A 27314-nucleotide genomic window follows, 5' to 3' on the forward strand; every position below is an offset into this window, starting at 1 on the left:
GGTGGGGATTGGGTGGAGCAAGGGCCCGGTCCCCTTTTCTCCCACTATTGTCCAGTTCGTACTGGCAAGTTACGATCTCCGCGTAGTGTCCCGAGCGTTTATACCCATAGGTTTTTATATACGGCGCACTTACTCGCGTTTCGCGCACGGTTTTTATCTGCGCGTCCAAGAATAGTCGCGTTCACGGGGAGAGATAAGGATAAACCGATCTATTCTTCCCTCGTGGGGCTCGTTCCAAAGTAAACGTCTGGAGGGGGACACGGAAGCCTAAACAAATCTTTCGCCTTCGTAACGTGTCCACGTTTCAACGACGACCCGGCCGAAGTCATCGATCTTGTATCCGACAATCTCGTGCCTACTCACTCCCATTGCCACGGGTTTTCACTCGATCGCAAACATTATCTCGCCTCCTGGATCTTCTCGTTTCTCGTTGTAACTCGAATTACATTGTTCCCACGCGGTTGATCTCCCGTGCTTGATGAACACGCTCTAAAACCACGCGAGCGCAATATTTCTACGTTATAAGACGAGAACGTCGACCCGGGGCCCGTGTTTGCTCTACTTGTGCATTGTGCACCAGCTGGCTACGTTCTAAGAGCCCTGGTCCAAGTTGAAAGATCAGACTGTTCCCGCGCCTCGCGACGTGGAAATTCCGATCCATTCTTCGAACGGTCGACCTACTTGCCGCGTAAGACATGCTCGCTTTAACCCATTAAGAGACGGTAGATTCGTCACGGAGCTCGATTCAATGGTGTAATTGCTCAGGTGCGAATTCGAGTAACGTGCAACGTTAGTTTTTATTCAATATAGGGGAAAGTGTGGTGAAACGGAACACCAATGTTTCTCTCGAAGGAGAGCTGCGAGAGAGTGGAGATTCTACGACGATTTACGATCGATCGTAGAGCCGAGCAGACGTTGTTAATTAATCGATGCTATTTTTTGAATCTTCTACGAAGATCGTCGAACTGTTTTTTGAACGTGAAACGTAAATTCGTTTTACAATATTTAGTGAAAAAATACCAGATTCAAAGTAAATTTTATTGCCCCATTTCTGCTCTGGTAGTGTATATGCCCCCACTTTTGGGGATCGTTAGGCCATTTGTGGAACGTGAAACAGTCTCACTTTATAATATTTATGGAAAAAGTACCAGATTTTCCCATTTCTACCTCGGTAGAAACATACCTCCACTTTGAAGATCGTTAGCCCATTTGTGGAACGTGAAACACAGTATCACATTATAATCTTTACATGAAGAAGTACCTTTATTAAATTCTCTCTTTATTAAAAGTAAATTTTATTATCTAGATAGTTTCTCCCATTTTTGTCTTAGTAATATACCTACTTCATTTTTGTCTCAGTGGTATACCTACTCCCATTTTTGTCTCAGTAGTATACCTACTCCCATTTTTGTCTCAGTAGTATACCTACTCCCATTTTTGTCTCAGTAGTATATCTACTCCCATTTTTGTCTCAGTAGTATATCTACTCCCATTTTTGTCTCAGTAGTATATCTACTCCCATTTTTGTCTCAGTGGTATACCTACTCCCATTTTTGTCTCAGTAGTATACCTACTCCCATTTTTGTCTCAGTAGTATACCTACTCCCATTTTTGTCTCAGTAGTATATCTACTCCCATTTTTGTCTCAGTAGTATATCTACTCCCATTTTTGTCTCAGTAGTATACCTACACTCATTTTTGTCTCAGTACTTTACCTACTCCCATTTTTGTCTCAGTAGTATACCCATTCCCATTTATTCTCAGTAGTATACCTACCCCAATTTTGGTCTCAGTAGTATACCTACCCCAATTTTGGTCTCAGTAGTATACCTTCTCCCATTTATTCTTAGTAGTATACCTACTCCAATTTTGTCTCAGTAATATACCTATTCCCATATTTATCTCAGTAGTATACCTACTCTCATTTATTCTCAGTAGTATACCTACTCCCATTTTTGTCTCAGTAATATACCTACTCCCATTTTGTCTCAGTAATATACCTACTCCCATTTTTGTTTCAGTAGTATACCTACTCCCAATTATTCTCAGTAATATATCTACTCCCATTTTTGTCTCAGTAGTATTCCTACTCTCATTTATTCTCAGTAGTATACCTTCTCCCATTCTTGTCTCAGTAGTATACCTACTCTCATTCTGAAGACGGTTAGCCAATTGTCCAGCTCGGATTCCAAGTCCGCGAACCGTGTACCCTCCGGTCGAGAAAAATTCCATCCAGCGATTGGAGCGTTCCGTTCGTCGGCGGTGCTGTTATCTCGAAACAAGTTCGATAAGGGCGTCGCGCATCGATCGACGAATTACGATTTGGCAAGCGGGAACGCTTCGGTCGTCGAGGGAGGCGAGCGTGAATCGTGGTAACGTTCCACCGTACGTATCCAAATATTGGTCCATTACGAGATCATAATGCTCCCTCGCCTGGCGTATCAAACTCTCGTTCCAGCCTCCGGAGAGTTTGCCCAGGGATGAATAAGGTAGATCGTGTGTACACGCCGCTCCAAGTGCATTCTGATCTAGGCCACGTTTCCTTTTGTGTCCTGTTATCGGCTCTTGCACCTCGTACAATGGGACCCCGGGAACATTGTACTCCGGGTTCAACTTCTGTTAGCTGTCTCGGTTCTGTTATTCGTTTTTCGTCGCCGACTGCGTTCAACCGGCTGAATTGCCATTCCGGCGGCGAAAATCGTAAAAATTTCTTACCGTTCTGTTCCCTAACTCCCATTCCACCCGCGACGCTCGACGTATACGAAACGCGCCTTCTTTCCATTTCCAATAATACACCACCGGCGAGATGGTACCCGTATCCGTTCAAAGTATTGCCTCGAGTACCACTTCCCTTTCCTCTGTGCCGTGGAATATCGCGTGTTCCCTCTCCCAATGGTACCGACCGTATTGGAAGGGGGAGTTCTTGCTCGTCTCTTTCGAACGCCACACGCTCCAGATAACTTTCCATTTCTTCGGAGTATACCTTTCCCCCTCTCTTTGTGTGCCCACGGTTGCTCCAGTTCCGTGAGTATCGTTTCCACGACTCCTGGAAGCAATCTCGGGGACACGAGGGTACACACACGCTGTATGGCGATTGAATGGAGAACAACCAGGACGATCGATCGATCGTCGAACGATCGACACGGGCGTCCAGCGAATCGGTGGCTCGTACCGGTAACGTTGAATCGGCCCCAAGGTGACGCCCGAACGAATAAGATCGTTGGTAGACGTACCGTGGACGTAGCCTAGGTCGTATTCCAATTTAGGCCGTGTTTCCTCCCGCTTCGTGTTATTGATTTCCGCCCTTTGTGTCGCGTGATCAAGAAAATTGCCGTCGCCCTGCCGAGGAAGCACATCAATGCCGGGAAACGAGGAGCCGCCCCTCCTTGAAAAGAGGGGATGGTGCGGTACACCTACCCCGGGACTGGTAATGCACCATCAGACGGCGATAGAGTAACTGCGCACCGAGACACGACCCGAGCGGTTCGGCTTTACGAGCTTCTCGTTTTCATTAGCCAATGATCGACGAACGACGAGGAGAACGTCGTCGACGACGACGACGACGACGAGGCGCACGAATTCTGCATTTTCTCCGAACCGGGGTAGAGTCGTTACGAATTACATAGATTCCTCGAAGGCAATTTGAGCGGAACCGAGATACTGCCGGATGCTCGGTGTATCCATTCAGACGAGTCGGGGTATACGAGACACGGAGAAATTGGGCAGGGATTATTCCAATATTTTCGCAGGTATTCCGGTGCCGTGCATTGCTTTCGATGATTCGTGTATCGTTGATTGGGTATTTTTATTCGATGAGTGTGAGAATGAGACAGTGGTCGGATAAGAGAGTAGTCGAGTATCAGAGAGGGTCGAATAATGAAGTGTTTGAATAGTCGAGTAGTCGGATATTAGAGTGGTCGAATAATGAAGTGTTTGAATAGTCGAGTAGTCGAATATTAGAGTGGTCGAATGGTGAAGTGTTTGAATAGTTCAGTACTTGAATATTAGAATGGTCGAATGGTGAAGTATTCGAATAGTCCAATACCTGAATATTAGAGTGGTCGAATAGTAAAGTATTCGAATAGTCGAATACTTAAATATTAGAGTGGTCGAATAGTAAACTATTCGTATAGTCGAGTACTCGAATATTAGAGTAGTCGAATGGTGAAGTATTCGAATAGTCGAGTATTCGAATATTAGAATGGTCGAATGGTGAAGTATTCGAATAGTCGAGTACTCGAATATTAGAGTGGTGGAATAGTAAAGTATTCGAATAGTCGAGTACTTAAATATTAGAGTGGTCGATTAGTAAAGTATTCGTATAGTCCAGTACTTGAATATTAGAGTGGTTGAATAGTAAAGTATTCGAATAGTCGAGTACTCGAATATTAGAGAGGTTGAATAGTGGTGTATTCAAATATTAGAGTGCTCTAAAAGGCTAGTATTTGAATATTTGAGTGTTCGAATATTCAAATATTGTAACATTGAAGCATTCAAAGGGTCAAGTATTCGAATGTTAGAGTGTTCGAAAAGGCGATTAGTAGTACACTAATTAGTAGTACACTACTAGGCAAACTAATATTTGAATATTTGAGTGTTCGAATAACGAAGTACTCGAACATTCAAGTATTCCTATATTTGAGTACTCGAACAGTCAAATATTCTCACAGTATTCTCACAGTATCCGAATGATGAATTATTGGCAGACTATTCGAACGATATTGCATTTTAGAAGCGCCAAGACATTCGAACGAAGATCGTTTCGAGAAAACGGATCGAAACTGCCCCGTGGAATATTTTTCTCCCGCGAGACTTCGGTCTCGAGACACTCGATATTAAACGTGAGAAGCGCTTAAATAGACCTCGTTAAAAATGTTCATTGTGTCGGCGCACAATGTGCGCGGAAGTAGGGAATTCATAATCAGCAACGATATTTCCTTGGCAGAAATATTAAAGATCCCTGGACCGTGGAGTGCATCGGATTTTAAAAGATTTCGCAAGAAGGGGAGATCCAATGGAGGGTTGTTTCGGTGAAAGTACGGCGAGTTAGGGGGTGACGCAAAGGGAAAGTACAAACTGAGCTCTTACGTTTTAAACAAAGAGAAGTTACTCGTTCGGTATATTACACTCGGATGACACATTGATAGAACAGTCATCCGTGAAACAAAAGATTCGACTCTCGACCCCATGTCTAGCGATCCAACTGTTTCCTACGATTACAGTCACGAACTATGGGGCAACATACGCTACACGACGATCGTTCGAGAATTGCATTTTCCGTGTCACTCGGGAGGGGGGAACGATTGGGAACGACGTAAATACTTTCCGCTCGACGAATCAAGTGCCAACGAAACTCCCCGAAGGATGTCCCAAGAGCATTTCATAATTCGGTTCGTTATGGTCGCGCAATTTTTCAATTTATATATATTTCTTGGATCGAGCTTCTTACGCATTAAAATTTCAAAATATTCAAACTGGACAATTTCGCCAGTAAATTAAAATTTAAATCTCCACAAATTATCAGGCTGTAATACTTTGGTCTCAAAGACTAGAACTAATAAAATAAATATTTCCTTAACTCGTTCGAATCATTCGACTCCAGCAAAACTTTAAAACGATAACGACTCGCAATGTGTACAGTGGTCTGTGTAAGAATGTGAAAACTATGATAAAAATGCAACGTGAAATATTTATTGTTCAATTTACCATGATTTTTTTTTAACTCTGTGGACAATTTCGATTTTCTACATGGCAATCCGAGTACCAGGATCGCCATGGGCATTTAAATGCGAGTGGAACGAGTCAGGAATCATTTCCATTCGCCAAGAGTCGATTTCTCACCGCGAGGAGTATAAAAATTCATCTTTAATTTAACGAAGCAAGATCTCGCTCTATGGCCAGTTTGTGTAACCAGTCGGAGTTGAATTATCGGACGCTTCGTTGAACAATAATTTGTTCCAGAGGGAGCTAGTTTAATTATCTCAAACGGGCGCGTCTCTCCTTATTTTGCTTCAACGTCTCTCGTTGAACGAGAATAGCAATTTAAGGTGTTGTATTATAGTCAGAAGTCTGAAAATAATCGATTTTTGACTTTTGATCGTTTTCGAAAGTATCACGATTTGAGAACAATTAACCAAAGAAATATTTTCCGTACACGATTTCGGATAATCGTGAGGCGAGTGATTATGTTGCCCCACGGTAACATAATTATTTTTGCACATTTGTAAATAAAAAAATATATAATTATCGGTACAAAGTCTACTCTCACGAATCAAGAAACATTGATTCGATTGAAAGAGGTCTTGAAACTTTTGAGAAATTAATTTCCAAACGACGCTATTCTCATCGTATGGGGGAGACTATTGTAAAACCATAATTTAAAAATAATTTTCGAAAATTCGAAAGAAATCCCAGAACCGTGTGTTAAAACTTTATATTTTTTTCAGATAAGATTGCATAGTTCCATTACAGAAAAATATATTTCTTGCTCCAGATCAACATAACAAAATTCTAAACTCTACCCCATAGACGAGGAAGTCCATGAAAGTTAACATTTATTGCATTGTGGAAAATGTGATTAATTCCACCAAAAAAAAACAAACAATTTATTGGGTTGTTCGGAAAGTCCCTTCGTTTTTTTTTTTTTTTTTTTTTGGTGAAAATGGAACACGATTTTTTTAGAGTGTATAAACATTTTATTAAATGTTGGAATGAATGCAACAATGATCCTAAGAGTGTCAGATGTCGATGTCAGTTTTAAGGACTGTTTACATATTGGCGCGGAAGGTTTTCTTTTTGGTTTTTCTTTCGTCGTGGTTTTACTTCACGTAGACACACTCTACATACTCCAAAACATTTAAACAAAACTACAAAAATTCTAAAAGCAAAAAATACACTACTCTTCCATTCTTTTCGAGCCCTAAGTTCCAAGTCGAGATTATACATATCACTGTATACTTGTTTTTTCGGACTTTGTATTCTCACATGTACAAAAACTATACTAATGGATACGAGAGATCTCTGCATATTATAATAAACTATGTATTATAATCTGAACTTTACAACATTAAATTATATATTCTCCATTTTGAAAAACGAAATGACTTTCCGAACAACCCAATATAATCTCGAAATGTTCTATACGAATCTATACGAAAGATTACGAAAAATTGATGTGTCGCGTTAAGGAAAAATTGACGAAAAATCAATGTGTCACGTTATGGAAGAAAAGACAAAAAATCGATATGTCGCGTTATGAAAAAATTGGCGAAAAATCGATGTGTCGTGTTATGGAAAAATTGGCGAAAAGTCGATGTGTTGTTTTATAGAAAAATTTGCAAAAAATCGATGTTTGGCTTTGTGAAAAAATTGGAGAAAAGTCGATGCGTTGCTTTATAGAAAAATTTGCGAAAAATCGATATATTGCTTTATAGAAAAATTTGCCAAAAATCGATGTGTCGCGTTATGACAGAAAAGGTGAAAAAATCGATGTGTTGCATTATGAAAGAGAAGGCGAAAAAATCGATGTGTCGCGTTCTGAAAAAATTGGTGAAAAGTTAATGCGTTACTTTATAGAAAAATTTGCGAAAAGTCGGTGTTGCTTTATAGAAAAATTTGCGAAAAATCGATGTGTCGTATTATAGAAAAATTTGCGAAAAGTCGGTGTTGCTTTATAGAAAAATTTGCGAAAAATCGATGCGTCGTATTATAGAAAAATTTGCGAAAAATCGATGTGTCGCGTTATGAAAAAATTGGCGAAAATTCGAAGTATCCCGTCCTAAAAGAAAAGTCAAAAAATCGATGTGTCGCGTTGCGAAAAAATGATCAAAAAATGGTTTCATCGCTGTTTTCCATCCCCTCGAACGATTCGTTCGCGTAACGAGCTACTGAAGGCGGTTCGGGCCGGTCGCGAGGCGCGATCTTCGAAGAAGTAACCGAGGCCGCGTTCTCGCGCGTCGCGGTGGAGGGAAATCGACAACGGCAACAAGAGTAAGCCGAGACGGAACGCGACGCGGCGAGAGGGAGGGACGAAGAAAAAGAGAAAACAGAGCGCGCCGTCCCGTGGGATCTGTTGGGCATTGTTGAGGGGGTTGTTTGGTTCGTCGCCCGTCGTTGGAGGGCGCCACGGTGTACCCTCTCGCGCCGCCTCCCTTTCCTTCCGACCCTTCTGCACCACCTCTGTCCATTCCTCTTGTCGGTACGGGGAGGGGTGCACCTTTTCACGGGGGGGTTGGCTCGGGTCTGTCACTTGGTGATGGATGATTCTACCCCAACGCGATCAATTCGCCTACCGCGCGTGTACATGCCTCGGGGGTGAAACTCACCCTCGAATACGCCGCGAATCGCACCGCTTCCGACCGATCTAGCGGAAAGACGAATTTCTTCGATGGTGGAAGATGAAGAAAAAAAAAAAGAAGAAACGCCGTCGAGCTGGTTGCGTCGGGGACAGCGGAACTCTTCTCGTATGGAAATATTTATTTAATGGAGGTACTGAGGGTCCGACGCAGGAGAATTTAATACGCGGTGGCGAACGATAGATTCTGTTGCGTTTGGACGATTTTTTGGTTGGAAAACGAGAGAGGATTAATTCGAACGAACTGCTTCATTTTGCTCGCACGTATGTTTCGAAGGTTTTGTTATTTTGTTGTGTTTTTCTTTATTTATACGGAGAGCTAGGTTAGTGGTATAATTGAGCGATGTGTGTTTGTGTGTTTTAAAAGGAGCTGGGGCGGTGAGGAGTAATGGAAGTATTTATGATTTTCAGTAAGTGCTATTCGTTCTTGTGACTTCCAATGAGTACTATTTAGTACTTGTGACTTCCAGTAAGTGCTGTTGAATACTTATGACTTCCAATAAGTGCTGTTAAATACTTATGCCTTCGAGTAAGTGCTGTTGAATACTTATGACTTCCAATGAGTACTATTAAATACTTGTGACTTCAAGTAAATGGTGTCAAATACTTATGACTTCCAATGAGCACTATTAAATACTTATGACTTCCAGTAAGTGCTGTCAAATACTTATGACTTCCAATGAGCACTATTAAATACTTATGACTTCCAGTAAGTGCTGTCAAATACTTATGACTTTCAATGAGTACTATTAAATACTTGTCACTTCCAGTAAATGCTGTCAAATAGTTATGACTTCCAATGAGCACTGTTAAATACTTATGACTTCCACTAAGTGCTATTAAATACTTATGACTTCCAATGAGTACTATTAAATACTTATGACTTCCAATGAGTACTATTAAATACTTATGACTTCCAATGAGTACTAGAAAATACTTATGACTTCCAATGAGTACTAGTACATACTTATTACTTCTAGTAAGTGCTATTAAATACTCGTGACTTCCAATAAGTGCTATTAAATACTTATGATTTCCAATGAATACTATTAAATACTTATGACTTCCAGTGAATACTATGAAATACTTATGACTCCCAATAAGTGCTGTCAAATACTTATGACTTCGAATAAACACTATTAAATACTCACGACTCTCAGTAAGTACTATTAACACAAATACCTACAACCAGCACTCCGCTTCCTTACTTTCCTCTTATACGAATGTTCTTCACACAGTACCCGGGTAAAACGATGCGCGAATTGAATGATTTTCCGAAACAAAAAAAAAGAAAAAGAACCCGGAAAAAGAGTCGATCGCCGTTTTTCCATGAAACTCGACTAACGCGGATCAGGGACGCGAGAATCATAAGGCTGCGCGACGCAGATAGGATAGACGACGGTATCGACTAGCCCCCGATGAAACCTCGTTTCGCGCGGCGGTGATCCAACGGGTCTCGTCGTTCCCGATAACGTCGACACGGCCCCGTCAATGCTGAAAATGCTAATGATAACGATTCATCTTTTCAGTGGGGGCCGTCCCACCTCCCCACCGTGTCTTCCGCCCACGCCTGTCGCTCCACGAGCGCAATCTAATTTGCATAGTAAATTTTAATCAATCTAACCACGAGCGGCGATACACGCGCTGACGAGAGGGGGTAGCCGTAGATACGCGTGTGCGTGTGTGTTTGTGTGTGTCTGAAGCTGTAGACGAGGATACTCCCGCGTGTGCGAAATACCCCGTTCGTCGGTTACACGGCGAGGTACACCCCCAGGTAGGCAGAGGTGCGTCACCAGCCGCGATTCTGCGAGCTCCGTGCGAGGTTGCGTCTCGCGTTGCCTCACCACCCCGTAATTACTTTCCTCTACCTGGCGCACGTCAATTCAAATTGCTTTCGAATTACCTAACGCTCGCCGCGGAACCACCGGAGGTGTAACTGGGGGAACGATAGACGCGGACAGAGATCGAAACCGAGGGGGCGTAAATAAGAAGAGAGAAAGAAAGAAAAATTAAAACACACAGAGAGAGGAGAGGAGAAAAGGAGAAGAAGAAAAAAAAAATAGAAACCCCGGAGAGACCGGTGAACGCGAGAAAAAGGGTGTAATAAAAGAGAGAAGGGAAAACGACCGAACCATCCTCTTTCTCGCTCCGTATGCCCCGTTCCTCCTGTAACAAGCTCGAGAATTACTCGGCCGACGTTATGCTCCCGGTTACATAGCCACGGGCGTTTAGTTCCATCGGCGTTGGCTCTGCCAGTCGACCCGGCCAAAGAACTGAAACGACGGTTCTTCGGATTATCGTGCGCGACAAAAGATAACGGGCGCTTATCGCGCCCGAAAGGGGGAGAAAAATTCTGTGAAAACGCGCGGCAGCCGTATTGTCGAGGGCCCTACCCCCTCCCCACTCGCGCGCCTTCGCCTCTCCGCAACCACCACCCCTCCCACCCCTTTCCGTGAACCACTCGTTCTCGCTCTGTCCGTCTCTCGTTCTGTCCGTCTCTCGCTCGCTCCAGTGCTCTGTTCTCCGGCTTACGCCTCTATTCCGAGTGGCTCACGAGTAACCGGATTTATGTAGGCAAACGTTGCGCGTCTGCGATAAGTCGTATTGTGTGTTTCAGCCCGCGATCGCGCCACTACCGAGGAATTCAGTGATTCTCTGCGCGGCGGCGAATAAAGCGTCACCGTGTCGGACTACATCACGGGATACAGATTCCTATCGTCCACGATGTCAAAGATGGACGATATCCACCGATACTTTCCACCGATTATCGATGGATAACGTTCCGGTGGATTTTCGTGTTTTTTCAGGGGTTCGTAGAGGCAATTTTATGGTTAGGTGAATTATCGTTCGGAAAGTCGTTTCGTTTTCCAAAATGTAGAGTATATCATTTAATTGATACACTCTAAACGACACTTTCCACCGATTATCGATGGATAACGTTCCGGTGGATTTTCGTGTTTTTTCAGGGGTTCGTAGAGGCAATTTTATGGTTAGGTGAATTATCGTTCGGAAAGTCGTTTTCCAAAATGAAGAATATATGATTTAATAAAATGTTTGTACACTTTAAACGACACTTTCCACGGATTGTCGATGGATAACGATGGATTTTCGTTGTTTCTCCAGCGAGTTCGCAGACGTCGTGGTGGCGATTATTTTTAAATTGGAGGGAAATTTTATGGTTAGGTGTATTATCGTTCGGAAAGTAATTTGGTTTTCCAAAATGGAGAATATATAATTTAATTTATATACTCTAAACGACACTTTCCACCGATTATCGATGGATAATGTTCCGGTGGATTTTGTCGTTTTTTCTAGGGGTTCGTAGACGTCGTGGTGGCGATGATTTTTAAATTGAAGGGAAATTTGATGGTTAGGTGAATTATCGTTCGGAATGTCGTTTCGTTTTCCAAAATGGAGAATATATAATTTAATAAAATGTTTGTACACTCTAAATAAAATCGTGTTCCATTTTCACCGAAAAAAACGAAATTACTTTCCGAACAAGCAAATAATTCTAGGCGTTCTTTGGAGTAATTTTGAGCGTATGGGTTTGTTTTAGGAAAGTAACAAAAATGGAAATTTTGTATCGGGTGTACGATTAGGTGAATTTAATCCTAGGTGTTTTTGGAGTAATTTTGAACATTTGCGTGTAAACCAGACGTTCTTGCGTTTCTCACCGAAAATGGAGTGTGCTTAGAAGAGATGATTTGTTTAGGAAAGTAACAAAAATGGAAATTTTGTATCGGGTGTACAATTAGGTGAATTAAATCCTAGGTGTTTTTGGAGTAATTTTGAACATTTGCGTGTAAACCAGACGTTCTTGCGTTTCTCACCGAAAATGGAGTGTGCTTAGAAGAGACGATTTTTTTTAAAAAGTAACAAAAATTGAAATTTTGTATCAGGTGTACGATTAGGTGAATTAATTCTAATTTTAGGTGAATGAATTTTGGAATAATTTTGAACGTTTGCGTGTAAACCAGACGTTCTCACAAAAGGGGAGTTTGCTCAAAAGAGAGGATATTTTTGTTTAGAAGAGTAACAGAAATGGAAAAACTGTGCAAAATAATTGTTGGTGTTTGTCTCAACAAAGTCAATGAAAATTACTATTATCGTCGATACAATTGTAAATAAAACTTGGAACACTTGAAACTTGAAATAAAAAATAGACCCTCCCTATGTTTAATTTAACAGAAGAACTATAAAATAGTGTGCATTTTTGTTCTTAAATCTATTCGATTTCGAATTGAAAAATATTAACATTCTTTTAATAATAATTAAAAGAGTATATTACGAGAGGAAAGAAATTTGTACAATCGATATTCAATATTTCGTAGAAACGATTAGAAAAAGAATTTTTCGTTTAAGATCGAACATTGCTCGGGTAAGTAGAATATTTTGTACACAAAATGGCGGCATTTTAGATCCAAGAAGGTAGAACACGACCGGTGCTTTAAATCTTCCGAGCAGCACCTGTAACGAACACTCGGAAGTTCGAACTTGAACGCGTGCAATTATAACGTTCTCAAGAGGGACATTATCTACCGTGATTAGTATTCTTGTACGTGCACGCGTAGAGGTCGTGCGAAGGTGATATACCTATGCTTAACTCGCACCATTTTTAATGCATCGCTCGTTGTATCCTACGAAAATCTAACTTATTTAAATCGAAATATTATTCACCAATAAATCCATCATTTTCATCATTCTACATCGCGAATTCTTCGATAAAATAACGCAGTATCGAAACGATACACGAGTAACTATCTCCGATTGTTTTTTATCTCGTAAAAGATATGTCCATTGACAATATTCCAATACCACATTGAAATTGAAATGTCTTCTAAACCAGTATCATTTCGTAGGAAACAAATCGAAATGAAAATATTACACAAATTCGTTTTTTATCTCGTAAAAGATATGTCCATTGACAATATTCCAATACCACATTGAAATTGAAATATCTTCTGAACCAGTATCTTCTCGTAGCAAACAAATCGAAATAAAAAAATGACACAAATCCGTTTAACGAAACGTGTATCACTTCGTACGACTTCTACGTTACAGAAAAATTGATCAAAGTCAATTATCTCTTACTCGAATAAAATTCAAGTTCGGTTAATTTTTCACGTACCAGTGATTCACTCGTAATTCCTACCGGTAGATTAAAATCAACACCCTGTACAATACAATTGGTGTCACGAGAATCCACGATTTCGTTCATGGGTGAACCATTTTAGGCGATCCTATTCTACTCGAACAACCACGGAGCTATTCGTCGTCCATCGGAACGAGAAACGTTCTCGACCATCGATTCTCTGCCAGCACAATAGTCACCGATCGAAAACACGATGAAAACGATCCCAGAAAAAATTCATTCTCGCATAATCATTGAATCCTCCAACCAGTACCGAAGCATTTAATTTAACCCTCCCTTTGAAACTCCGTTTAAAAATAGCTCGTTCGTTCGTCAATTATCCAAATACAGAACGAATTATCGAATAAAAAATTTTGCTCTTCTCAATTTCAGACACCTACACTACACCCCGTGCAAACAATAATACGTACCAACCTGAACAGCCCCGCGTTTCGAGCCTTAATCGATTCGCTGGCGCGTAAATAAAAACTAATTTCTCCAGCGGGAGCAAACAGACGGTTGAGAGGGGCAAAAAAAAAAAAGAATAAATAAAATAAAGAAAAATTCACGCGATACAGAAATCAACCCGGGTATTTCACTGGGTAGCGAGGCTCGCGGTTAACCACGAAACCTAGTCCACGGTAAAGATTTCCTGGTTTTCATTTTCCACGGCATAAATCGTGAATAAGGAAGCGGCTCCCCTCTGACCAGCCGCGTCTCAAGAATATTCCGAGCACGAGGGGTGGTTTGTTTCACGTTCGCGTGATATCGGCCGGCACCAGCCAGATCGATTGTCCGTTTGCACGAAATTATAGTAGGAGAGGTCTACGATGCCCGTCGGACCCGAAATTGCGTAAAAATCATCCAAAGTGGAAGAATTTGTTCCTTTAGGTGAATTTTGGTGTTCGTTTAATTGTTATCGTGGCTCGCGTAACTTGACGATCGTCGAAGACCTCCTCGAGGCTACTTATCCCGGTCGCGTTACGATCCTAACGACAGCTGGCTGCTCGAGGAAAGTGGCTGTCCCACGACGAAGAGCCTCGTGGAAAAGATCCTCGTTCGTCGCGGCGAGACGCTCAACGGGCAATTGAAACTCGCGAGTGTTCTTAACAGTGGAAAAAAAGAAAAGAAAAAGAAAAAAGAACAAGAAGAAACTCTGAAAAGAATGTTCAACCAACGGTGTAAAAAAGACACTCGCGCGTCGTGGAGGTATCAACCGCGCAACGTGCGTTTCTCGCGAGTAAATGACAATTCGAAGGACCGGTCTCTCGTTACTCACCCGTAGAAATGTACACGGATGTCAGCGGGGGCCTGGGATTTTCTCGCGGGTTCCGGTTCCGTGGAGTTGTCTCTCTCTCACTATCTCTCTGTCTCTAGTTTCACCCGATCGGTTCCAAAAATATAAAAAAAAAAGAAAAAGAAAACAAAAGCGTTCACCAGTTGTCCGCAGTAGACCACGATTTTTTCTTTTTCTTTTCGCGGACGGTGCGATTGTCTTTCTTCGCGTGTGTGTATATATATATATATATATATATATTTTTATGTATATGTATTTATATATATATATATATATATTTTCGTTCTCTCGGTCGGTTTGGTGTCTCTATCTTTGTCGCGGGAGACGCGCGCGCGCGCACACACACGTGGAACGTCGAAGCGAGAAAATCCGCGGCGACGCGACGCGACGCGACGCGAAACGAAGAGCGACGGGACGACGACACTCAAGACGGGGCTATCCGGCACTTTCGGCTGGTGGCGGTGTTCGCGTTGCGTAGGTATATATATATACGTGTCGGTTAACCTTGAAAAGGCAACCCGGTTGCGACGATACGCGAGGCTGTTTTGGGTGGCGTGCCGGTGCAGCGAGAGCGCGACTCTGGTTACGCCTCCTCGTGACTGCCACGCGAACCAGAGAAATCGATAGAGTGACCCCGGCACATGCGTGAATCGTGTCCCCCTTGCTCGGAGACCGACCTAGCCAGACCGTGGGAGGAAGTGGAAGAAACGCGTTGCCCACGAGGGCCGTGGAAGAGGAAGACGACCACCACCACGACCACCACGACCACCACGACCACCACGACGACGACGACGACCGTGACGACGACCGTGACGATGACGACGACGACGACGACCACGACGACGACGACGACCACGCGCAGCAGCAACGAGCAACGGCCCAGGAAGACGAAGAAGAAGGGTACTAGACGGACTCTCTCTCCCCCAAAGTAATGGGAATTTCTTTTCCATTTGTCGTCTCCGTTCTTTTCACGTGGGGTACCTGCCTCTGTTTTTCACCATCCTCGAACCTCCCCCTCTGCGACTGCCGACAACCATCCCCCTCCGTCTCCCCGTTCTTCCTATCCACAGGGCTCTTTGCCCGCACTTGGAACGCCCTTGCGACTTGTCTCATCCTCGGCCCGCGCGCACCTCCGCGTACCGACCTAACAAAGGCTAAGAAGGTCTAGGAAAGCCGAGTTTATCTTCCCGGGATGAAAATGGCCGCGGTTTGCCGACGCCTAATCGTCAAAGTGGTCCGAATCGTGTATCGTGGCGCCCCTCAACCGAAACCGAGACTTTCAAAATTTCCAATCTTATTCGAGGAACCTGGAGAGGGCATTTCTGTTTCGGGGTATCGAGTCCACGTAGGTGGATAGGGGTTTGCTAGCTCGGTACGGTTCTTATTTAACCTGTGGAATTAGGGAGGTTCTTGGGTGTGGAAGTATTGGTACCGAGGAAACGGAGATTCGGAAATTTCTGCAATCTTTGTTCCTGGAAAGAGAGAGAGAGAGGATGTCTTTCTTTCTGGAGGTGTTCAGTATTGGCAGGTGGAGATGACTCGCTTGTTTTACTTTTCGTTTATCTCTTCCACACTCCAGAATACGGAAGATTCTACCGTGGAAGGGGTTCAGGAATCCCGAATATACTGACGCTGCAACGTGAAGGAATAGACATTCGGAAAATTTGAGATTTTCGTTCTGAAGGGACAGAAGGGAATTTCTTGTCCAAGGTGTTACATTTTGTATAGGTAGGTGGTTTTGTACTGGGCATTTACTCTCACTGTCTCGTGAAATCCAGAAGATTCTTCCGTGGTAAGTATTGCTACTTCCTGGAAAAAAAGAAACTTTTCAAATTTGAGATTTTCGTTCAGAAGGGACAGAAGGGAATTTCTTTTCCAAGGTGTTACATTTTGTATTGCTAGGTGGTTTTGTACTGATCATTTACTTTCATTGTCTCGTGAAATCCAGAAGATTCTTCCGTGGTAAGTATTGCTACTTCGTGAAAAAAGAGAAACTCTTCAAATTTGAGATTTTCGTTCAGAAGGGACAGAAGGGAATTTCTTATCCAAGGTGTTACATTTTGTATAGGTAGGTGGTTTTGTACTAGCCATTTACTCTTACTGTCTCGTGAAGTGGTAAGTGGTAAATATTGCTACTTACTGAAGAAAGAGAAACTTCAAGTTTCTGATTTTTGTTCAGAAGGGACAGAAAGGAATTTTTTCTCGAAGGTGTTAAATTTTGTATCGATAGGTGATTTTGTACTGGTCATTTACTTTCACTGTCTCGTGAAATCTAGAAGTGGTAAGTGGTAAGTAAGTATTGCTACTTCGTGGAAAAAGAGAAACGTTTCAAATTTGAGATTTTCGTTCAGAAGGGACAGAAAGGAATTTTTTCTCGAAGGTGTTAAATTTTGTATCGATAGGTGATTTTGTACTGGTCATTTACTTTCACTGTCTCGTGAAATCTAGAAGTGGTAAGTGGTAAGTAAGTATTGCTACTTCGTGGAAAAAGAGAAACTTTTCAAATTTGAGATTTTCGTTCAGAAGGGACATAAGGGAATTTTTTCTCGAAGGTGTTAAATTTTGTATCAGTAGATGGTTTTGTACTGGTTATTTACTCTTACTGTCTCGTGAAATCTAGAATTGATAAGTAAGTATTACTACTTCGTGAAAAAAGAGAGATTCTTCAAATTTGAGAATTTCGTTCAGAAAGATGGAGGAGGAATTTCTCCATGAAGGTGTTGCACTTTCTATTGGCAAATGGAGGAGCTTTAACTACCTCGGTTTATTTCCCTCTTACCCCTCCTACCCACGTAAAATCTAGAAAATTTTCTCATGAAATGGTGCATCGCTACACCTTGAAAAACAAGACTCCAAAAATTTGTGATTTTCGTTCGGAAGAGAAGAAGAAGTATTTTTTTTTTAAGGTGTTGCATTCCCTACCAGTAGATGGAGGAGTGCTAACAACCTTGTTTCGTTTCCAATTTCCCCCTCCTATTCCATGGAAACGTGTATCGATACTCCGTGAAAAAGAAGAAGCTCCGAAAATTTGCGATTTTCGTTCCAAAATACAGAGAAGGAATTTCTCCGTGGAGGTGTTACGCTTTCTATTGGCAAATAAAGAAGCTTTAACTACCTCGATTTATTTTCCTTTCTACCTACCCCTTCTACCTACGTAAAATCTAGAAGATTCTCCCATGGAATCGGGTATCGTTGCTCCGTGAAAAAAGCGAAGCTCCGAAAATTTAAGATCTTCGTTCAGAAGGATGGAGGAGGAATTTCTCCGCGGAGGTGTTGCGCTTTGTATCGGAAGATGGAGGAACGCTAACGAGTTTGTTTCATTTCCTATTTAATCTTCCCACCCCATGGAATCGTATATCGTTGCTCCGTGAAGAAAGGAGCGCTCCAAAAATTTGTAATTTTCGTTCCAAAAGACAGAGGAAGAATTTCTCCATGTAGTTGTTACACTTTTCATTGACAAATAAAGAAACTTTAACTACCTCGATTTGTTTCCCTTTCACCCCTTCTACTCACATAAATTCTAGAATATTTCTCTATGAAATCGTGCATCGTTCCACCCTGAAGAAATAGCCGCTCCAAAAATTTGTAATATTCGTTCCAGAAGACAGAGAAGAAATTTCTCTACGTAGTTGTTACACTTTTCATTGACAAATAAAGGAGCTTTAACTACCTCGATTTATTTCCCTTTCACCCCTTCTACCTATATAAAATCTAGAATATTCTCCCATGAAATCGTGCATCGCTTCACCTTGAAAAAAAAGGCGCTCCAAAAATTTGTGATTTTCGTTCCAAAAGACAGAGAAGAAATTTCTCCGTAGAATTGTTACGCTTTCTATCGGCAAATAAAGGAACTTTAACTACCTCAATTTATTCTCCTTTCACCCCTTCAACTCACGTGAAATCTAGAATATTCTCCCATGAAATCGTGCATCGCTACACCTTGAAGAAAGGAACGTTCCGAAAATTTGCAATTTTCGTTCCAAAAGACACAAGAATTATTTCTTTGTATAGTTGTTACGTTTTCTATCAGCAAATAAAGGTACTTTAACTACCTCGATTTATTTCCCTTTCACCCCTTCAACTCACGTAAATTCTACAATATTCTCCCATGAAATCGTGCATCGCTACACCTCGAAGAAAAGGAGCGCTCCGAAAATTCGCGATTTTCGTTCCGGAAGACGAAGGAGGAATTTCTCCGCGAAGGTGTTACGCTTTGTATCGAAAGGTGGAGGAACGTTAACGAGTTTGTTTTATTTCCCATTTAACCCTTCCACGGTCTGGAATCCGGAAGATTCTACCATGGAAAGGGTCGAGGGATCTCGAATCGCGGAGCCGCGGCGTTTGCACACCTTCGGGTCGGGGTTTACCTTTCGCCTAAGCGCGAAACCGAGCGTATCCGCTCCGCGTCGCGACGATCAAAGCGTAGCATAATTCCGAAACTTATTCTCGGTTAATTAAACGCGCGTCGCGAACGAAAAGGTTGGTACCAGGTTTAGGTGTCGGTGACGTTCGAGTCGACCGGCCGAGACGAAGTTTAAACGTAAGACAAACACGGATAAACGTGGCTGGACGCAGTCCAAGAAATTTATCGTTCGGAATGGCTGGCTGGCCGAGCGTACGGGTAGCTTGTAAATTCAACCCCCGATAAATCCAGCCGTACACAACGGTAAATTTTCATAAGGGAAGTCGAGGGGCTTTCTTTCGGTATCAATCGCGCGCCGTGATGCGGCGCGAATCGGCCACCTCGAACGAACAGCATAATTCATGGTTCTTTTGTACCGAGACGTGTACGGTATTATTTTTTCAACGTAGAGGAGTACACGGTGTGAGTTCTCGCGGATAGAGAGACGACGTCGGAGTGTTGCAAGTGGAATCGTAATGGAAAGCATCGAAGACGTTGCTCGATACGCGGGAATATCAAGGGGAGGATTATGGAAAATAAAAACATGGGAGTCTTGCTGCTGTAGTGGGTAGAAATTTAAATATTAAATTTGAAATATCTGTAGAGTGTTTATTTTTTTTGTATTTTTACCTCTTCGAGGAGTTTTTAATTTGTTATCATTTATCTGATAGGAATAGAAAGCATCGAAGACGTTCTGTTGCTCGATACGAGGGAATATCAAGGGGAGGATTATGGAAAATAAAAACACGGGAGTCTTGTTGCTGTAGTGGGTAGAAATTTAAATATTAAATTTGGAATATGTATAGAGTGTTTATTCTTTTTGTATTTTTACCGATACGAGAAATTTCTAATTTGTTATCATTCATCTAATAGAAATAGAAGACATCAAAGACGTTCTATTGCTCGATACAGAGGAATATCAAAGGGAGGATCTTCTCCACTTGTGAAATTATGGCAAATAAATACACGGGAGCCTCGTTGTTATAGTGGGTAGAATTTTAAATATCTGTCGAGTGTTTATTTCTTTTTATTTTTACCGATACGAGAAATTTCTAATTTATTATCATTCATTTAATAGAAATAGAAAGCATCAAAGACGTTGTTCTGTTGCTTGATATAGAGGAAATATCGAGGGGAGGATCTTCTCCACTTGTGAAATTATGGAAAATAAAAGCACAGAAGCCTTGTTACTATAGTGGATAGAAATTTAAATATTAAATTTGAAATATCTGTCGAGTGTTTAATTATTTTTGTTGTGTTTTTACCTCTTCGAGGAATTTCTAATTTGTTATCATTCATCTAATAGAAATAGAAAGCATCGAAAACGTTGCTCTGTTGCTCGATACGCAACAGTAACGATACGTGACTATCAACGAGAGAATCTTCTCCATTTGTGAAATTATGGAAAATAAAAGCACAAAAGCCTTGTTACTATAGTGGGTAGAATTTTATAAATTAAATTTAAAATATCCGTCGAGTGTTTATTTTTGTTGTATTTTCACCTCTTCGAGGAATTTCTAATCTTACCGTTCACCTGATGGAAATAGAAAGCACCGAGGACGTTGCTGTATTTCTTGGAAGACTCGGTGCAGGTAGACGATCTCGAGCTGAAAAATAAAAATATAGAAACATTATTGTTATCACAGTAGATCGAATTTCCCGAGAAAGCAATCTTAAACGTCCAAAATATCCAGCGTAAGAATGTTTAGTCTCAAACGTCTAAAATATCTAACGCAAGAATCTTTTGCAACCTGAACTCACGTTAATTTTTAATTTTCAAATTTACACCAAGACGAGCAATTCCTCTTACCAATTCCAAGATTCGATCGTTGAAACAAAATGTAAATATCCTTTCCCGGGACTTTCGACCGACAGAAGAATCTTTTAATTGTCCCTCTTTTCCAAAAACAAACAAAAACACCCCTTTAATCCAACCTCTCCCATAATTCCATCGATTAAGAATTCGAAAAATGTATAATAAAATTCCCCGCCGGTGAAACGCTTCGTCCGATTCCCTCGAAAGTCTCTTTTCCCGGCGGGACGCGCTCGACGCTCCTCGGAAGTTATTTCACCCGACAATGGGGCCGGTTGGATGATAAAAAAAAAGAAGAAGAAAAATAAAAAGAAAAAGAAAAAAATTTTTCTCCACTTCCGGACTTATTGTATCGAAAAGAATCGGTCCTTTGTCCCGCCCCGGTGATTTCTCCCCGTGTACGATACGTGCGCGTTCGTGAACGACGACACGAGTGCCGGCTGGCAAATGAGTGACGATTTTTTTGTATTTGACGTCGGTTAGTCGCATTAAAAAAACAGTGGAGCCTCTTCGCTGCGGGAAAGTTTTCAAGTGGTAGGCGGGGCACAGGGGGACCGGGGTAACCGTGAAATGTGCAGAAAGGCAGGATGTACGACATCGGAAGACGCGGCGTCAAAGGGGAACGGACTAAAGGAGAAAGAGCAGGACGCTTGGATCGGTGCCAGGCTGCATTTCGGAATAGGTAGGGATGTTGCGAGTCCTTGCCAGAAAGAGATTTTTCCATCGTGGCTTTAAGCTCCGGGAGCGTAATGGCGCGGAATCGGGTACGCTAGTAAAATTCTCGATGGCCACTCTCGTATAACATTTCATACGCGGTGCTCGTTTTTCAACTGGAAGAACGAGACTGGACCCGTGTCGCCTCGTAAAACTCCTCTTTCTCTTTGTTTCTTTTTCTTTTTTCTTTTTTTCTTTCCGTCTTTTTCGCCCGATGCTTCGAAGAGACGGCTTCCTTACGAATAAATACGCTATCGGTCGTAAATTCGGGACAGTTTCGTTCGACTTTATATTTTCGAATACAGAACAACCAACTGTCGCGAGATAAACGCCCACGTGGACGAGCCTCTCCAATCGGACGACCAATTGGCGAAGCTGGAATTAATCAAAATCTTATATTATTTATTCGAGGAAATGCTATGTCAGGGGCCCCAATTATTAAAGGAATTATTCAGTTTCCAAATCCCCCAATTAGTTGCTCCTGTTTTACAACTAACAACGAGGAATAAATGAATACACTCGACGTGGGTCGACTCGATTTCGAGAAAGTTTCCTTCGGTGTCTCTTTCGTTTATTTTTCGAATTCGAATACGGAATGTTTCTATGTAGAAAGTTTCCGCGCTTCGTTTTCGCACGATGGATTTCTCCGAAGGAAGGTGGAAATTTCGAATATGGAAAATTAATCGAGATTGTTTTATTATCGAAGCGTTAACCGCTCGGTGGTGGCAAATCAGGAATCTGAAATATAATTTTTGATATTTTAGGTAAATCTTACGGTAGAAAATTCGATTATCGTCTGGTTGTATCGAGCGAAATATTTTTACAATGTTGGAAATAATTGGAAAGAAACTGTACATCGTTTAAACTAAGTTTCTTTTCGCGTTACTATTAAACGTATTAATTTTTAACGATACTTGTCCTTAAAGATCGTACAATCGTTTTCGAAACATTGTATTGGAAATAATCGAATCGATTTCGTTGCTTCGCTCGATATAATTAAATAATATAGAAATTTCCAACGCGATTTATAAAAATTGAACTCTCTTTCCTCGAGAGGAAGCCACGCCGCGAAAGAATTTTTCCCCAGCGAGTGAAATTATGAATTATAATTTGGTTGTATCGAGCGAAATATTTTTACAATGTTGGAAATAATTGGAAAGTAACTGTACATCGTTTAAACTAAGTTTCTTTTCGCGTTACTATTAAACGTATTAATTTTTAACGATACTTTGCTCTTAAAGATCGCACACTCGTTTTCGAAACATTGTATTGGAAATAATCGAATCGATTTCGTTGCCTCGCTCGATATAATTAAATAATATAGAAATTTCCAACGCGATTTATAAAAATTGAATTCTCTTTCCTCGAGACGAAGCCACGTCGTGAAAGAATTTTTCCTCAGCGAGTGAAATTATGAATTTACGTCCGCGACGATAAAACGGGAGACTTCATTAGCGCTTTTGGTCTCACGGACGCGTTTTCTACCCGGTGCTAAAAAGTTTCGCGCGAAAACGGCCACGAAAGTTTTCCAGTCTTTCCTCCCCGAAGGAATCCAGTTCCGGTAACAACGGACAGGAATATCTGGGTTAGGATCCCCGGTGAACAAAAGCCCCATGTAAATATTTCTGTGGACACAGTCTCTCGCCAGGAAGAAACGATCCCGCGGCGGAACACAGAAATTCTATTAAGGAAAGCAATCTGGTAATACCCGCTGAAAAAATCGATTTGAGTTTTTTGCGTTTGCTTGAAGTAGGCCCGAGATCGTGTGAATGTAAATTTTGAAAATTTGGGGGGTATATAGAATGTTTAAGGGGATGGATCAAAGTTGATTTAGGGAGGAATTATTTTGTTTAAAGTGAAGGAAATGTTTTAAGTAATATCGATATTTGTTAAATTTACGAAGATGATAGTGTACTATTTTGGGAAATGTATAATGTGAATTTTGAAAAATTGACGATTTTATAAAATATTTAAACGGAAGGATCAAAGTTGCTTTAGGGAGCAATTATTTTGTTCGAAGAGAAGGAAATATTTTAAATAATATCTACTTTCGTTAAATTTACGAAGATAATAGTGTACTATTTTGGGAAATGTATAATGTGAATTTTGAAAAATTGACGATTTTATAAAATATTTAAACGGAAGGATCAAAGTTGCTTTAGGGAGGAATTATTTTGTTCGAAGTGAAGGGAGTGTTCTAAATAATGTCGACATTCCTTAAATTTACGAAGATGATAATAAACTATTTTGGGAAGTGTATAATGTGAATTTTGAAAAATTGAGATTTCTATAAAATGTTTACATGGAAGGATCAAAGTTAATTTAGGGAGGAATTATTTTGTTCGAAGTGAAGGGAGTGTTCTAAATAATGTCGACGTTCGTTAAATTTATGAAAATGATAGTATACTATTTTGGGAAATGTATAATGTGAATTTTGAACAATTGACGATTTTATGAAATGTTTACGTGGAAGGATCAAAGTTGCTTTAGGGAGGAATTATTTTGTTCGAGATGAAGAAAATGTTCTAAATAATATCGACATTTGTTAAATTTACGAAGATGATAATGTACTATTTTGAGAAATGTATAATGTGAATTTTGAAAAATTGAGATTTCTATAAAATGTTTACATGGAAGGATCAAAGTTGATTTAGGGAGGAATTATTTTGTTCGAGGTAAAGGAAATGTTCTAAATAATATCGATATTTGTTAAATTTACGAAGATGATAATATACTATTTTGGGAAATGTATAATGTGAATTTTGAAAAATTGAGATTTCTATAAAATGTTTACATGGAAGGATCAAAGTTAATTTAGGGAGGAATTATTTTGTTCGAGGTAAAGGAAATGTTCTAAATAATATCGACATTCGTTAAATTTACGAAGATGATAATATACTATTTTGAGAAATGTATAATGTGAATTTTGAAAAATTGACAATTCTATAAAATGTTTACATGGAAGGATCAAAGTTGCTTCGATCCCTTTAAGGAAGAATCACTTTGTCCAAAATGAACGAAAATTTCGAAACAATATCGACTCACGAAATTTCTTAAATTTACGACAATGATATACTATTTTCTGAAATTTTTGAATTTTATGAAGTTTTATAAATTTTGAATTTTTCTTCCAAATTTTAACAGTCGCTTTCAAGTTACAAATTTTTAAATTACGTACGTATACTTCGACTAAAACTTTGAAATCGTCTTACTCCTTATTATAACTTTGTAGCATAATTACCGGAAGGTGGCGCTAACGATTCTGTTATTTTAATCCGCGTCTAGAAACGTAGAATACGGATTAGTTTATCACCGTTCCCTGTCCGTGTAAGTACTCTTTGTTTTGGCTATAAATGTCGGTGTAAGCGCTTAATCCTCCCGAAGCGTATATTCGACGATTACGTCGAAAGAATACTCGTGGAAGCTACTAAACGAACGTTGGAGGAACATTGCACGAGATACGATTGAAAAAGTAATTCAAAGGATGCCTGGAATTGTTCGAGCGGCAAACCGGTCCAAAGGAGGATATTTCGAGGAAAAGGGCGTTCAAGGAAACGGTCGCAAAATTATTTTACATATCTTCGCTAAAATTAAGTAAAACTGTCTAAATAATAAAACGAATAATTTTCTATCGATATCATATATATATATGATATATTGATATATATTATATCAATGTAATTTAGAGTAACATTCTTTTCTTGCAGTGGTGTCAAACTTTCGGCCATTGTTCTTAGAGGTTGATCCTCGTACAGATATCTCTCAGCTTTTGTACACCAATCTTGCAACTTTATGCGAATCCTAGACATCCTTAGCAAAATGAAACAAGAGACTCTGAAGAATAGAAAAATAAAGTATCAATATTCTCCGATGGACAATTACATAATTCCACGTATATTATGTCTCAGGTTGTACACACTATGTTACCCAAGATATAATCTCCACTGATTTCTCATCTCATTCAATTATTCCTTTCCAATGGAAAGAAATTATAAAAAGTGGTATAATTTCTTCCCAATTCGACTACTTTACACAATATTTCACTAATTACCGATCTCGTTCAGATTATTCCTGCGCGTGTAAAAAACAATTTCAAAGAATCCTCCGAATTTTCGAATAGACTTACCACAGAATCCTTTATGAATTATTATACCTATTTATCGATATTTCCTGATTACCGATCTCGTTTAGATTATTCCCGCGAGTGCAAAAAACAATTTCAAAGTATCCACCAAATTTTCGAACCAGATTTATTGCAGAATCCTCTACGAATTTCTAATTAACAATATTTCTTAATTACCGATCTCGTTCAGATTATTCCTGCGCGTGCCAAAAAAAAATTCCAAAGAACTCTCCGAGTTTTCGAACCGAGCTACCCAGAGCATGCAAAAAAATTTGTTCCCCACTTCCACAATCTTGCGCAATATTCCACTAAAAATAATCTCGTTCAGATTATTTCTACGTGCACAAAAAGCAATTCCAAAGAAAACCCTCCGAATTTTCGAACCGAGTGATCCCACAATCCCTTAAGAATCTTCTATTCACTGATTTACCGTTTTTTCCGAATTTTCGAGTCGAGTCATTGCGGAATCATTTCAGAATTTCTTATTTACTGATATTTCTCAACAACCGATCTCATTCGGATTGTCCCCTTTGCATACGTGCAAAAAAGGAAAGAAAAAAAATTCAAAAAAAACCCTCCGAATTTTCGAGTCGAGTCATCGCAGAACCCTTTCAGAATCTCCTATTTACCGATATTTCCTAGCAACCGATCTCGTTTGGACTATCCCCTTTGCATACGTGCAAAGAGAAAAAGAAACAAGAAATAAAATTCCAAAACCCTCCAAATCTTCGAGTCGAATCATCGTGGAACCCTTTCAGAATTTCTTATTTACCAATATTTCCTAACAACCGATCTCGTTCGAACTGTCCCCTTTGCATACGTGCAAAAAAGGAAAGAAAAAAAATTCCAAAAAGAAAACCCTTTGAACTTTCGAGTCAAGTCATCGCAGAACCCTTTCAGAATCTCCTATTTACCAATATTTCCTAACAAATGATCACGTTCAGACTATCCCCTTTGCATACGTGCAAAAAAATAAAAAACCCTCCAAATCTTCGAGTCGAGTCATCGTGGAACCCTTTCAGAATCTCCTAATTACCGATATTTCTTAACAACCGATCTCGTTCGGACTGTCCCCTATACAAACATGCAAAGAGAAAAAGAAACAAGAAAAAAAATTCCAAAAAAAAAACCCTCCGAATTTTCGAGTCGACTCATCACGAAACCCATTCAGAACTTCCCATTCCCAGGAGTGGGTGGTCCGTAGCGCGCGAATCGAACTTCCCGTCGGCTCGAAGTCGCGAGTGTCTTTTAAGAGGAAATCGTGCATTCTATGGCCCGGTATAATTTCTCCGCGCGCTCCTTATCGCTTTTCCAATATGCCCTGGCAGATGCTACCGTTCCTCTGATAAGATGACCGTGCACGAGTACCGAGCGACGTCGAGGGACGACGTTGCCCATGGGTGGGGAGGCTAGGTGGAAGGGTTCGGTGGGACGTGGTGGAAGCCAGTGTAAGGGGTGGGGGGTGGGGGGAATGGGAC

At 40.7% G+C, this 27314-nt stretch overlaps 1 protein-coding gene across 2 annotated transcripts in view; it reads right to left on the reverse strand.

Moving 5' to 3' along the window:
• The window catches only part of Fz2 (frizzled 2), a 319520-nt gene that overhangs the window by 217785 nt on the left and 74421 nt on the right, over positions 1-27314 (reverse strand). Inside the window, exon 2 of one of the 2 annotated variants that reach the window (XM_076313303.1) lies at positions 20714-20793. The gene's annotated coding sequence lies outside the window, so the exon portion shown is untranslated. Of the gene's footprint in view, positions 1-14766; positions 14902-20713; positions 20794-27314 lie in introns of those variants that run through there. The other variant, XM_076313295.1, reaches the window with a different exon arrangement.

Source organism: Ptiloglossa arizonensis, chromosome 1 (genome assembly GCF_051014685.1).
Source record: "Ptiloglossa arizonensis isolate GNS036 chromosome 1, iyPtiAriz1_principal, whole genome shotgun sequence".
Classification (NCBI taxonomy): Eukaryota; Metazoa; Arthropoda; class Insecta; order Hymenoptera; family Colletidae; genus Ptiloglossa; species Ptiloglossa arizonensis.